This window comes from Schistocerca nitens, chromosome 3 (genome assembly GCF_023898315.1).
Source record: "Schistocerca nitens isolate TAMUIC-IGC-003100 chromosome 3, iqSchNite1.1, whole genome shotgun sequence".
Taxonomy (NCBI): domain Eukaryota; kingdom Metazoa; phylum Arthropoda; class Insecta; order Orthoptera; family Acrididae; genus Schistocerca; species Schistocerca nitens.
The window spans coordinates 179,838,145-179,851,439 of record NC_064616.1 but is presented as its reverse complement, the minus strand read 5'-3'; positions in this window follow the sequence as shown (position 1 = coordinate 179,851,439).

Genomic DNA, 13,295 nt, shown 5'->3' with positions numbered 1-13,295 from the left:
ACACTTCCTGTTTTCTTAAACAACGTAACTATCCACCGAATGGTTCTGACACTTGAATGATGTCGCTCAGGATACCGACCAGCATACATAGCACACGCCCGTTGTGCATTTTGATCACAATATCCATACATCAACACGATATCGACCTTTTCCGCAGTTCGTAAATGGTCCATTTTCACACAGGTTATGTATCATGAAGCAAATACCATCTGCACTGGCGGAATATTACGTGATACCGTGTACTTATACGTTTGTGACTATTACAGTGCCATCTGTCACAAAGCAAAAAAAGTGGTCCAACTAAAACATTCATATTTCTTTATGTACTACACGAATATGTAATAAAAAATGGGGGTTCCTGTTTAAAAAAACGCAGTTGATATCCGTTTGACCTATGTCAGCGCCATCTAGCGGGCCAGCCATAGCGCCATCTGATTTCCCCCTTCAAGCTAGACAAGTTTCCGTCTTTTTAGTTTTTTCGTTTGACGCTTATTTCGTGAGATATTTGGCCCAGTCACTATCAATGGACTACCCTGTATAATGCGTGGCAGACTACACTCGAATGCTAACTTGGATATGGTGTATTGTGGATCTGTATCCCAACATTGTTCCAGACATTATGTGTGGTGGATCCACCTTCAAACCCTATCCCGAACATGGCACATTATCCCTCCTATCAACTTGTAACGGAACATATTAACGGCTTTACTTTAATGAAGTATGCGATACCCTCCAAATTCAACCAGTTTAATGAGTATTTATGATTATAGAAAAGTTATTGTGTATGTTAACAATGATTGCACAACATGTCTCCATAAACAGTCAACCCATTAAATTATACTGAATAACTGACCCACACAAAAGTTAATATCACGTGATCACTGATACAGCAAATGTCATCATGTAAAAACAATAAGTTCATCTTAAATAATTAATATGAAGTACGAAAAATAGTGGCCAACTTAGGTATTTTGGATCTCCTTAAATAAAAATCACCCAGTGAAACCTATTTGTTCACTAGGAGCGTTTTCATTCAGTATTCATGTAATCAATCCTATTTTAGACGAAAACCAATGTAATTCTTAATCATTCATTTTATTTACTTATTTATGCAAATTAGAGAAGTCAATTGACAAACTTCTAAAAAACGGCCTTTTTGTAACAAAGAATTATTCTGTCAAGTCAACAAATCTGTCTGTCATTTTAATAACATGTTAAATTATGTCACTCGATGCAAATTAATAACTTTTCTGCACAAATTATGATAACAGATGTACATGTGACATATAAACTATATCTCTTTTTAGTAGTTCTTTGACAATGTTATAAATACAAGCAGCAAGAAGGGTCGGGAGGCAGTCGGAACGTCACTTTGGTAAAGTGTGTTTGTGTGTTATTGTTTGAGGTGGATAAACAATGCAAAGAACATGTAAAGGAAGTACTACTTTGTGTTGTGTCATGGACTTTGGTGGACAGTGGAGTTAAGATGGCCACCAGAGTAATAAATATTTGAAGTTTGCATATTTGTTGGTTTCGCTCGTTCTTTATCATCAAAAGCACATAAAAAACACGGGACCTCATGTTTTTACCCTAGACAACCAGATTTAGAGCCAGCATCAGCATCGAGACACAGCAGCGATCCAGCAAGCAGCAGCGATTACTACAATGCATTTTAATGGCGCCAACCTAATATCAAGTGCTAACAAGCTCCGTAAATTGGAGTGAAATAGTGCGATTATAGCAATTAGCAATATCTACAGCTAGGTGACCATTACAAAAGTGGGGGCTCGTCCGGGATCTTTAAGTGCATCGATAATAATAGTGCAGCGATAAATTTCGTAAGTGCTTAGCACTCCAAAAAAGTTTATTTGTGCAGTGTGGCCACAGTGAAAATATGTGAAAGTGAAAAACAAAAAAAACGTGTGTATGTGCGACTACAAAAAACTATCATCACACCGCTTGGAAGATTAACGTCTGGATTATGTCAATGGAATTCATCAATCAAGACTTCAGCTTCGATAAAACCGAATGAAAGTGAAGTTAGCCAACAAGAACACCGACCACGACATCATATCATAGCTACATAAAGCAAGGTATCTTGTTGTTGTTGTCATTTAAAAAATTAATAGTGAACATGTCTCTACCTGAGAGTGATGAGATCGTAGGAAAAGTAAAAATTAAACCAGGGGCTGGTGAACAATTAAACTTAACAGAGTGGCTAGCAGAGTTTGCAACTCAAATAAGCTCGCAACTTAAACAATCGAGTGAACAAGTAAGTTTGAAACTTAAAGAAAACACAGAGAGACTGGATAAGTTAAGTTTGAATTTTGATCTATTAAATACTCATCTCAATGAGAAGTGTGAGGAAATTATAACTACCCTCAGTAAGGACACTAGAGAACAGTTGATACACTTCAGAAAAGAATTTCAAGTTAAAGTTGAAAGTTTAAATGAAAACATACAAGCTAACACAGACAGCATTGCTGTCATCTACAACAGAGTAGATACTGAAGTCGAAAGATTAGATCAGAGAATAGACAAAACATCAGAAAACCTTAAACAAGAATACAACCTGTATACCACTAATGTAGATACAAAAGTAGAAAATATACACACTAAATATACACAATTGGAGGACGCATTGATGTCCAAACAAACGATTTACAATCAAAATACAATGTATGGGCACATCCAAGTGAAATGCTTTCCTGGTGAAAATCTGCACCCTATTGACTTTATTCACTAATGTAAGGATATGTTTGTTGTAGGAATGTCAGATAACATAAAAATTAAGTTAGTAAAACGGTTTCTAGAAGGGGAGGCCCTATCCTGGGCAAATGAGAATAATGATTCTTGGAATACTTTTGGAGAGTTTGAAGCTAAATTTATTTGTAAATTTTGGTCACAATCCATACAAGCCAGATTAAAGTCAGAATTTCTAAATGGACCAGTGTATAGAGGGAAAGTAGGTGGAATGCAAACATTTTGCAGAGATCAATTGAAAAAACTTGCTCATTTGAATAACTCTTTTGATATTATGACACAAATTGATGTTTTAAAAAGAAGATTACCAGAGAGACTGCAGTGGGAATTGGTCCATGGACCAGACGATTCAATGGAAGAGTTCCTGAAATTTGTAGATAGATTAGATAGGGCCTTGGAAAGAGAAAATAACCAAAGTTATGGCTCTGGCAACAACCAGTATGGGGGGTGGAACAGGAATGTAAATAGAGATTATTATGGGAGGAGAGACTTTGAAAATTCTGGAAATAATGCTCCAAATAGGGGAGATAGGAGATATGAAAATGATTTCAGAAACAATACACAGGAGGGAGGATGGAGGAGAGATAACAGGGATGATAGAAATAGGTATTGGGGAAGAGAACAAGAGAGAAGGGGGTTTGTTGAAACTAGTGAACAAAACGACAACTACAAACGGACAGACCGAGGAAACCAGCCGGGAAACAGTGGACAGTCCCACTAGATGTCCGTAGTTTTGGGGCTAGACAATATTATGATAGGACAACACATAACCGAAACTGGAAAAGGAGAGGATACAATGTAAAGAGTAAGTACCATGAAAATACTGATGTTGTTAGAATGAATAAATTAGAATTTAATAAAAGGTTTTGGGATACTATGAGTAAAAGTGATACAGTTAATAAAAACAGTGTTCAAGCACAGGTAGTTAGTGAAAGTGCAGAAGTTGAAGGTATTGCAGAGTTCCATAGTTGGGCTGAAAAAGATACTTGTGTTAATAACAAGTCACACACACCACAAATAGAATCTATTTTGGGGGGTTTATTTGATAAGAAGGGGGATGACGAAGTGTTTAATAGAGCCAAAGACTCAATTGCTGAGATTCAGATACATAGTGGGGAAACTGAAGATGGGGTTGTTGTGGAGGAGGAGGAAGAAGTAATAGAGGGACATTTAAATGATGATCCTAAATCAAGTAATGTTATTGATGAGAGTGTGGAGGAAGAAATAAAAGTATTTGTAGAATTGAAAAGTGATTATGTGGTAAAGGTAAGTGATGTGACAAACATGGGTAATAATGAGGTTGATTTAAGTGAAATGCAGACTAGGGAATGTGTATCTGAGGACAAGCTATTGCCTATTGGGAACTATGAAACACTAATCTATGAGAATAGTAATAATAATAATATTAAAGAAAGTATAAAGGGATGGAATGTAAATGTGTGTTTTCAAGAAAAAGGGGAAAAGTTTTTAGAAGTTTTGTGGAACAACTATGGGAACTGTATAAACAAAGATGCCTTTTGGAAAGAATTAGCAAAGGTAAGTGCAACCTTGTATCCTATATGGTGGATAAGAATACGTAGTGGACTTTATAAAAAATGGGGTGAAAACAGTAGTTTGAGTGGCAACACAGTGTTAAGAGGAACAGATGAAAACAAAGGTTTATGTATAAATGGCAAAGCTTTGCAAACAGAGAGGGATGTGGCTAAATGTAGGAAAGAGACATTAGACTTAGGAACTAAAGAAATTGAAAATGATCTATTGTTTGAAAATACTGAAATAGACAAAGATGTTGAGCTAGGTTGTCCATATGTTAAAGTAAACATTGACATTGGTCCATTTGAAATAAAAGAAAGCCCACATCCTAATGTGTATAGACTTATCTTTCCCAGATCAAGAAGGTTATTTGGATTAAGAAACATCACTGAATTGAAACCCTATAAACATGATTAAGCACATTTCCCTGTTTGAATACAGTTACTTACCCATTTTCCGTAAAGCATGTTATCAGCAAAGATTTTTACTGGGTGTGTCAAATAGCAACTACTACTCATCCTACAGACCCTGGAAAAGTTCCAGATCTCTGAGATAATGTTTTTATATTTTTATTGTCACTATTGAATATTAAATTTGGAGACATCTTCTTTACTTGCAAGGGGCAAGTTTAACCATGCACCCAAAGAGGTGACAAACATTTATTACTTTCTGTTTGTATTGTTGAATATGGGACATACTTGACCCAATATATAAAAGACAATGTAAAAAATTGTTGTGCAAGACCCATCATTTTGTTACTATTCTTTTCTTAGGCATAAGATTTGTGTGAAATTGTTTGATGTTTGTGTTATGTTGTGACCAATTTAAGTGTGCAATTTTGGTATTCATATGTTCTTGTACTATCTTGACTATGTGTCTCAATGGGAGACAATAATTTAAAAAAAATTCTTTTTTTTTTCAAATGCATATTATATTCATACATGTGACTTCTCTAATGTTTGTGTTTATATGTCATATCCATACTTATAATTATGTTCTTTGTTTTCATTTCCTTTATGTGGCTCAAAAAGAGCAGACAGTTGCAATATTTTCCTATGGACATCTGAGCTGTCCATCTATGTAATATATTTATGTTCCTTCTATTATCTTGATTATTCTGTGACACAATGAGAGCTGACTTTGAAATAATTTACATATATTTTTTATATATCTTTACATTGCATGTGATACATTTGTGTCTGTTTTTGATCATTTTCCATGTGGCTCACTGGGAGCAAAGATTAACAATTTTTTTTACTTTCATATATTACTAAATATTTTTATTATGCTGTCATACTGAGAGCCATAACACAAAGTGCATTTGAAACAACACAACTAAAATATTTGCAGGAAAAAGTCATTTTGAAATGGTGTAACGGTCATTGTATACATACACATTATGCATAGTAAAAAAAAATTATTAAAGTAGTACTTTTCCAAATTTTAACCATTTGACACATTTGTCCTAGTCGGCTAATATCATTAACATTCTGCAAATGATATTACCCGAGGGGGGTATTGTAACGGAACATATTAAAGGCTTTACTTTAATGAAGTATGCGATACCCTCCAAATTCAACCAGTTTAACGAGTATTTATGATTATAGAAAAGTTATTGTGTATGTTAATAATGATTGCACAACATGTATCCATAAACAGTCAACCCATTAAATTATACTGAATAACTGACCCACACAAAAGTTAATATCACTTGATCACTGATACAGCAAATGTCATCATGTAAAAACACTAAGTTCATCTTAAATAATTAATATGAAGTACGAAAAATAGTGGCCAACTTAGGTATTTTGGATCTCCTTAAATAAAAATCACCCAGTGAAACCTATTTGTTCACTAGGAGCGTTTTCATTCAGTATTCATGTAATCAATCCTATTTTAGACGAAAACCAATGTAATTCTTAATCATTCATTTTATTTACTTATTTATGCAAATTAGAGAAGTCAATTGACAAACTTCTAAAAAACGGCCTTTTTGTAACAAAGAATTATTCTGTCAAGTCAACAAATCTGTCTGTCATTTTAATAACATGTTAAATTATGTCACTCGATGCAAATTAATAACTTTTCTGCACAAATTATGATAACAGATGTACATGTGACTTATAAACTATATCTCTTTTTAGTAGTTCTTTGACAATGTTATAAATACAAGCAGCAAGAAGGGTCGGGAGGCAGTCGGAACGTCACTTTGGTAAAGTGTGTTTGTGTGTTATTGTTTGAGGTGGATAAACAATGCAAAGAACATGTAAAGGAAGTACTACTTTGTGTTGTGTCATGGACTTTGGTGGACAGTGGAGTTAAGATGGCCACCAGAGTAATAAATATTTGAAGTTTGCATATTTGTTGGTTTCGCTCGTTCTTTATCATCAAAAGCACATAAAAAACACGGGACCTCATGTTTTTACCCTAGACAACCAGATTTAGAGCCAGCATCAGCATCGAGACACAGCAGCGATCCAGCAAGCAGCAGCGATTACTACAATGCATTTTAATGGCGCCAACCTAACATCAAGTGCTAAAAAGCTCCGTAAATTGGAGTGAAATAGTGCGATTATAGCAATTAGCAATATCTACGACTAGGCGACCATTACAAACTCTGATCCTCACTCCCCCTCCTTTCCTCTGCCCTTTTCCCGGGCTCCCTCTCCCCCCCCCTTCCCTCCTCTTTCTTCTCCACCTTCCCTCTCTTTGCCCCCTTCTCTCCCCCGAGTCCTTTTACATTTCCCTCCTCTGCCTCCTCTCATTCCCTCTCGCGTCTGCCCTTCTCCCCCTTTATTAGTCCTCTCCCTCCTTGGTTTCCCCCCCCCCCCCTTTTTCGTTTTTTCCTCTCCTCCCTCCTTGTTTTTCCCCCTACTCCAGGTTCCCCCCCCCCCCTTCTGCCTTGGATCGGGAGTGCCATCTTTGTGCCGCCATTTTCATGCAGTGCTTTACAGTGTGTTTTTCCAGTGAGTGCTCCGTGTTGTGTCTTTTGGGAAGTATAGCGAACAGCCATCATACTGTCGCTGGGTGTGCTTTTTTTATCTCTTGCGAACAGAAACCAGACTGTCGCCATGTTTTTGAATTGTGTGTTTACTATGTTACTTGTCTGATTCCTGTGTATTTTAACAACATTGCCAACCCCTTTTGCTTTCTGTTTTAACTTTCCGCATTTTTACGCCATTTTACACTTTAAATCACCATTTTCTCGCCTGTTTTTCCTTGTTTCTTTCTTCTTCCTTTTTTTTAAAAAAAGTCTGTAGGCTGTAGAGCAGCGTAGTAAGCTGCTGACAGCCCTCCCCCTTCGGGGGAAATTGAAAATCAATAAAGAAAAAAAAATGTGGCACATTGTGTATCCGCATCCCAACATCGCTCCAGATATAACGCACATTGGATCCACACTCGAAAACTAACTCAGATCTACTGTGGGTCCAGGAAGCCATCCGCGACACATACACAAACACAGACATACACAAAATAGAGCAAGGGCACTGCAACTGTAGAATGTGTGGGTGGAGGTGACTGGATGCATTCGAGTACATACCTATACTATGGCACTCGACCAGAAAAACAGTGTATTTTCACCGGGTGTTGGCAGCTGTACTACATTTACAAGCAATTTTAGAATACGGAACGAGATGTGATGTCATGATTGCATGGATAGAAGTGACACAAGTTCGATAAAGTTACGAAAAATGACGGAAAATACACCGAAATGTGGGGAAACTGAGGATGTAGTTACATGTCTTCTGCTTGGTGCAGAAGAATTCTCATACTTGGGAACGAGTATGCGACAGCAAGAGGAAAACGAGAAAACGTTGACATGGAAGTATTGGGATCTATGGAAACAGTCATTTTTTTTCTCTGAGGCAGCATTCTACTGTATGTCTATTGAGTTAATAGTGGTACACATGAGTTGACTGCTGTCTTTGATGCTTTCCTGGAAAAGCAGAGAACCATCTGCCTCTAAACTTACTTACATCTGCGTTAAAGGACGACAGAGAGAGTATGGAGTGAGCCGTTGAGCTGGAGTTGTGTAGAGGTACGATTTAATGGTGGACTGTTGATGCATTCTAGAGAGAGAGGGAGATGTTGCTGCATGTCATTTGACCTTTTTTTTTTTTTTTTTTTTTTTTTTTTTTTTTTTTTTTTTTTTTTTTTTTTGCCACGATGAATCAGTTGTGTGACACAGCCTGTCTTCGACTTGTACACGAATGCGTGTCCTATATGTGACTTAGAGCACTGTCTAATTTCCACCGTTAACAACAAACCTCTGGGTCATCAGAGGACTTCTATCTCATGTGTGATGAAACGTGACCATCCTGCTTTGACACAGTCCTCTAAACGAATGAAGATTTATGCGATGTACTCCATTCCTCTGTTACGTCTCGGGTATAAAATCTTAGTGCCGGCCGCGGTGGTCTCGCGGTTCTAGGCGCTCAGTCCGGAGCTGCGCGACTGCTACGGTCGCAGGTTCGAATCCTGCCTCGGGCATGGATGTGTGTGATGTCCTTAGGTTAGTTAGGTTTAAGTAGTTCTAAGTTCTAGGGGACTGATGACCACTGATGTGAAGTCCCATAGTGCTCAGAGCCATTTGAACCATTTGGGTATAAAATCGAGACTTCGGTTTCATAACTAAGATGATTCTAAGTTAGCGATAGGTGTTTGTGAGTCACTACAGTCCCTGTGTATACATTTGCTTGACAGATGTCCTGTTTACAGAGTTAGTGGCTGCATGATGTGTAATTGCACACGTCAAACACCGCTGCTATGTCTTTATCTGTTTCCTTGTAACAGGTATTCTCCGTTACTAACAATCATTTATGTAGGACTTATGTGGGCATACTATAATTTCTGAACCGTGATCGGATGTGAACAGTGGATGCTATACATCTCTGGAAAGCTATATTGTGCATGTATCATGCAGAACCGATGTTTTAAGGACGCAGTTTTTTTTTCATTTTACACTTTTTTACCATAGTTTATCGTAGAGAAACCTGTAATAAGGATGTATGTAATGTGCTGGAAATATATTAACAGTGTTGCATTCCACGCTACTAATAGGTCGGAAACTGAAACGGTCTAACGTTATAGCCTGTTGAACCGTGTAGCCTTAGAATTGTGTGTGTTTATGTTTTCTCTTACCAATACCCTGCTAGTGCTGATCCCAAACTATAGAACAATAGTTTAGAATTGATAGCATAGTTGATTCACGTAAAATGCTTCGAACTCCATCATGCATAAAAACCACCCATTTCTGGTTCTTCTTAACTGTCTGCTATTACATCACAACACTTTCAAATCTACTACTATACACCCATAAGGGGTACTAACCTCCTCGACATGCGCGCATCAGGAGAAATCTTGTGCACTTGGTTGGGTGCGAACTCGGCAAGCTCCATTCATTCATGAGCCGCGGAATGTAGCAGTGTGCTCGTGGTCAGCTGTAGATTAAATTGGTATTGGTGCTGCAGGACGGGTTGCTGAAAGACAGTGCAAGAGGGTCTTTCAGTCTGTAACTTTATCTCCCATCCGCATAGAGACAGATCGTAAATTATGCATTATGCTTGAGGTGTTAGAAATATGTAGATCACTGTCTGATATACTTTGATGATGTATATATTCAAGAATTAACAATGAAGGGACATAGGGCACAGTCATCTATCTACGTTCGCAATCGTACTCGCGAAGTAGAGGAGGGGCGATTTAGTGATGATACTGAAATTGAGAATCATGCTGTCGCATCATTGGTCGGTGTTGAAATTACTGTAAAATTGTTAAAATTGTTCGCACTATCAACTGTGATGCTTATTATTACAGTACATCGACAATGTCTTTTCCATCCCATCTGTCCACTGGTATGCTGTTGATTACCACACAATGAATGACTGACATCACTTGTTTGAGATGGAGAAACAGTCTTGGTGGAGGGGCAACACCTTCTGGCTAGCACCGAAACAGTGATCATGCACATGACTGCAATATGAGGAATTAGTCGAAACAGAACTCAGAGTCATCAGCCATCCCATCACTGTGACAGGTGAGTTTAAATGTAGAGGTTGTCAATCACCTTTGGACAGCAGTTTGGAAACGCTCCACAACACCACAAAACTCTTTCAGTTTCCTTATGTTGTGACTGTCTTTTGTTTAAAATCATCCTGTGTGCGTGCGTGTGTGTGTGTGTGTGTGTGTGTGTGTGTGGGTGGGTGGGTGGGTGGGTGTGTGTTTTGTGGTAGCAGCAGCAACAACATGATTTACACCATCCGACTTCTAGTTTTCTGTGAGAGCCAATGGATCAGAATGTGTTAATGCCAGTTTAGAAGCTGACAAAGACACAAAGTCGTGGCAGTAAAAACAAAATGTATGACAGTGTACCAAGCGTCTTACAGCAGAAAAAGAACGATGTTTCAAACAACGACAGAGGAGGTCTTTCTTGCGACTGGCCGTATAGTCTGTGGGATATGGTCATCCTCCTACATTAGGGGCGTTGACACTTTACACTGGTCTGTTCAACTGACTTCGATCACTGGCCACCAGCTTCAATGTATCAATACCTGCACATTTAATAGGATTGCCACATGTGCTCAATGCTGGCACACAGACGGTATTTGTTTTTGATACATGGGAAGAGAGATATGTGGTAAAAATCTTGTTGAGTTCTCTATTGGATAAAGTTAGCAGAGCTTTTATAGTTTGTAATTTTTCTCTGCTGGATGACACGGAATAGCGATGATAGAATTTTGGGGTGATAGATGTGAATGGACTCTGATGGTTGCGGATCTGCTTTGGACTGCAGTACCTGTATGATGTTGAGTCTTCCTAATTTTTCCTGTAAGAAACAGCACCACAACTGTTTGTACTGTCTTTCTACTACCTTGTGTTGCAAGAGCGGGTTTCCTTTGGCACTGACCTTACACGTTGTACACTGTTGGTGGAGCTACGACAACATGTTCCCATTTCCATCGAATGGGCAAAACATGGTCCTGTCGCACTAACTCAGCTTAGCCTGTTTCTGCAAGGGCTGAAAAATGTGGTATATATAGCTCTCTCCAACATCTGCTCAGTTCCAACTTAAACTGGAATGATCACATGCAAAAAGGTGCAGGGTGGCAGTGCAGAGTCTGAGGGGCAGTTGCAAGATGCATTGGGACTACCTAAAATTATACTGTAGCAGATAGGTTCGAAAAAGGTGCCTCATTTCGAGATATGGGAGTGCCAGAAATATGATTCACTAGTGACTTCAATCATTAAAGGACTTCTCCATAAGATCTAACGCAGGTATGCGGTTGAATGGAAAGACTTGATTCCAATTCACAGACAGCATTTCTACCCAAAAGTGTATCACTAGAGATCTGAAAAGCTAGTAACATTTCTTACGACCTCAATCAGCAAACCATCTACTGTTTGTGATCCTTCTCAATCAACCATTACCTATAACTCAGTGGATATATCTCAGAACTTCTGACATGGCATCGAGACAGAATGTGTTTCAAATACTGGAGAAATATCTAGCGGTGGCATGGGGGAGTTGCAAATACCAGCTTCATACCGCGTTCCTTAGCTGAATCACTTTCTAAATTCGGTGATTTTATTACGAAAAAGGTTCAAATGGCTCTGAGCACTATGGGATTTAACATCTATGGTCATCAGTCCCCTAGAACTACTTAAACCTAACTAACCTAAGGACATCACACAACACCCAGTCATCACGAGACAGAGAAAATCCCTGGCCCCGCCGGGAATCGAACCCGGGAACCCGGGTGTGGGAAGCGAGAACGCTACCGCACGACCACGAGCTGCGGACTTTTATTACGAGCTTAAACCTGTCAGCGATTTGTAACTGCACTGTTGGTCTGATAATATACACTCACTGATTTTCGCTCAGTATTGTTTTGTATCCCCAGTAATCAGTTATTGGCGAAGTATTATACTTAGTAGTAGGGGATGAGTGATAGGTTCGCCTTGAACATCAGGCTTATAAAGTACGTGTGTGTGTGTTCTGAAATGTGCAAAGAAAATGACTATGTCCAGTTATAAGGAATGTATGGATTTGACGTGCAATACTGTGATAGCAATGCGCATGGAACATTTTTTTCCCCCCTTGGAAAAATATGTCAAGTCATAAGAATGGTACAGATATTTCTATTTCCAGGGCCACAGCCGTCAGCAGGCGGTATTTCCGATACTTCATTCATTGTCAAACGTCGTCCAATTGAGACTGCAATCATAACATTTAATTGAACGTGTAGTGATCAAATATATATGTAGCTGGTTTCCTTGGACGACTCTGTCTGGTGTGCGAGGAGTATGTGGCGACGGTGACCTGTGGCGGGAATGATTCACATTTCCAGCTAATGGCAGGAGCTGCCTGAATGGCATGATCGGTTGGGGTACAGGAATGAAGCTGACTTAACCGTGATGTCCTCTAGACGGCTGAATAATGAACCAATACTCAGCATGTGTTGGATAGATTTCGTGATCGCGATCGTATGTGTTCCCCATGAAAAGCTGAGAAGATTCAGTATGGATGTGTGTTTACACTGGGCCATTATTCCTTCCCATGTAAATTGTCCAGTTGACTGCTTCTGCACATTTCCCACCTTTATTTGGTTGAGAGAACATCGATTGTTGTTTGTGCATCTAGCACGTGAAAGATGGGCCGAGGACACAATTACTGGTTCTCTAGACATGAGAAGCACCTTAGTTGACTTTGTTAATTATAGGGATGATTTGGAATCTGTTATATAACTGACATTGGTATTCGCTAGTGGAAATATCAATTTCCTCTATTTTCTCTAGTTTTCACATAAAGATCTTTGCAGGCAGGGTAAGTTTCTAGTTACTCAGTGGTTGACAGCACGCTGCACCTCGCTAAAGTTTTGGGTTTTTATTTCCAGTCTATATCTTCGAAATTATACTGTTGGAGCAATACTGCTATGCAAGCAATATTGCTATGTGCTTGATATCAAGAAGTATCGCGTAATTCTGGCAAACCATGTGAA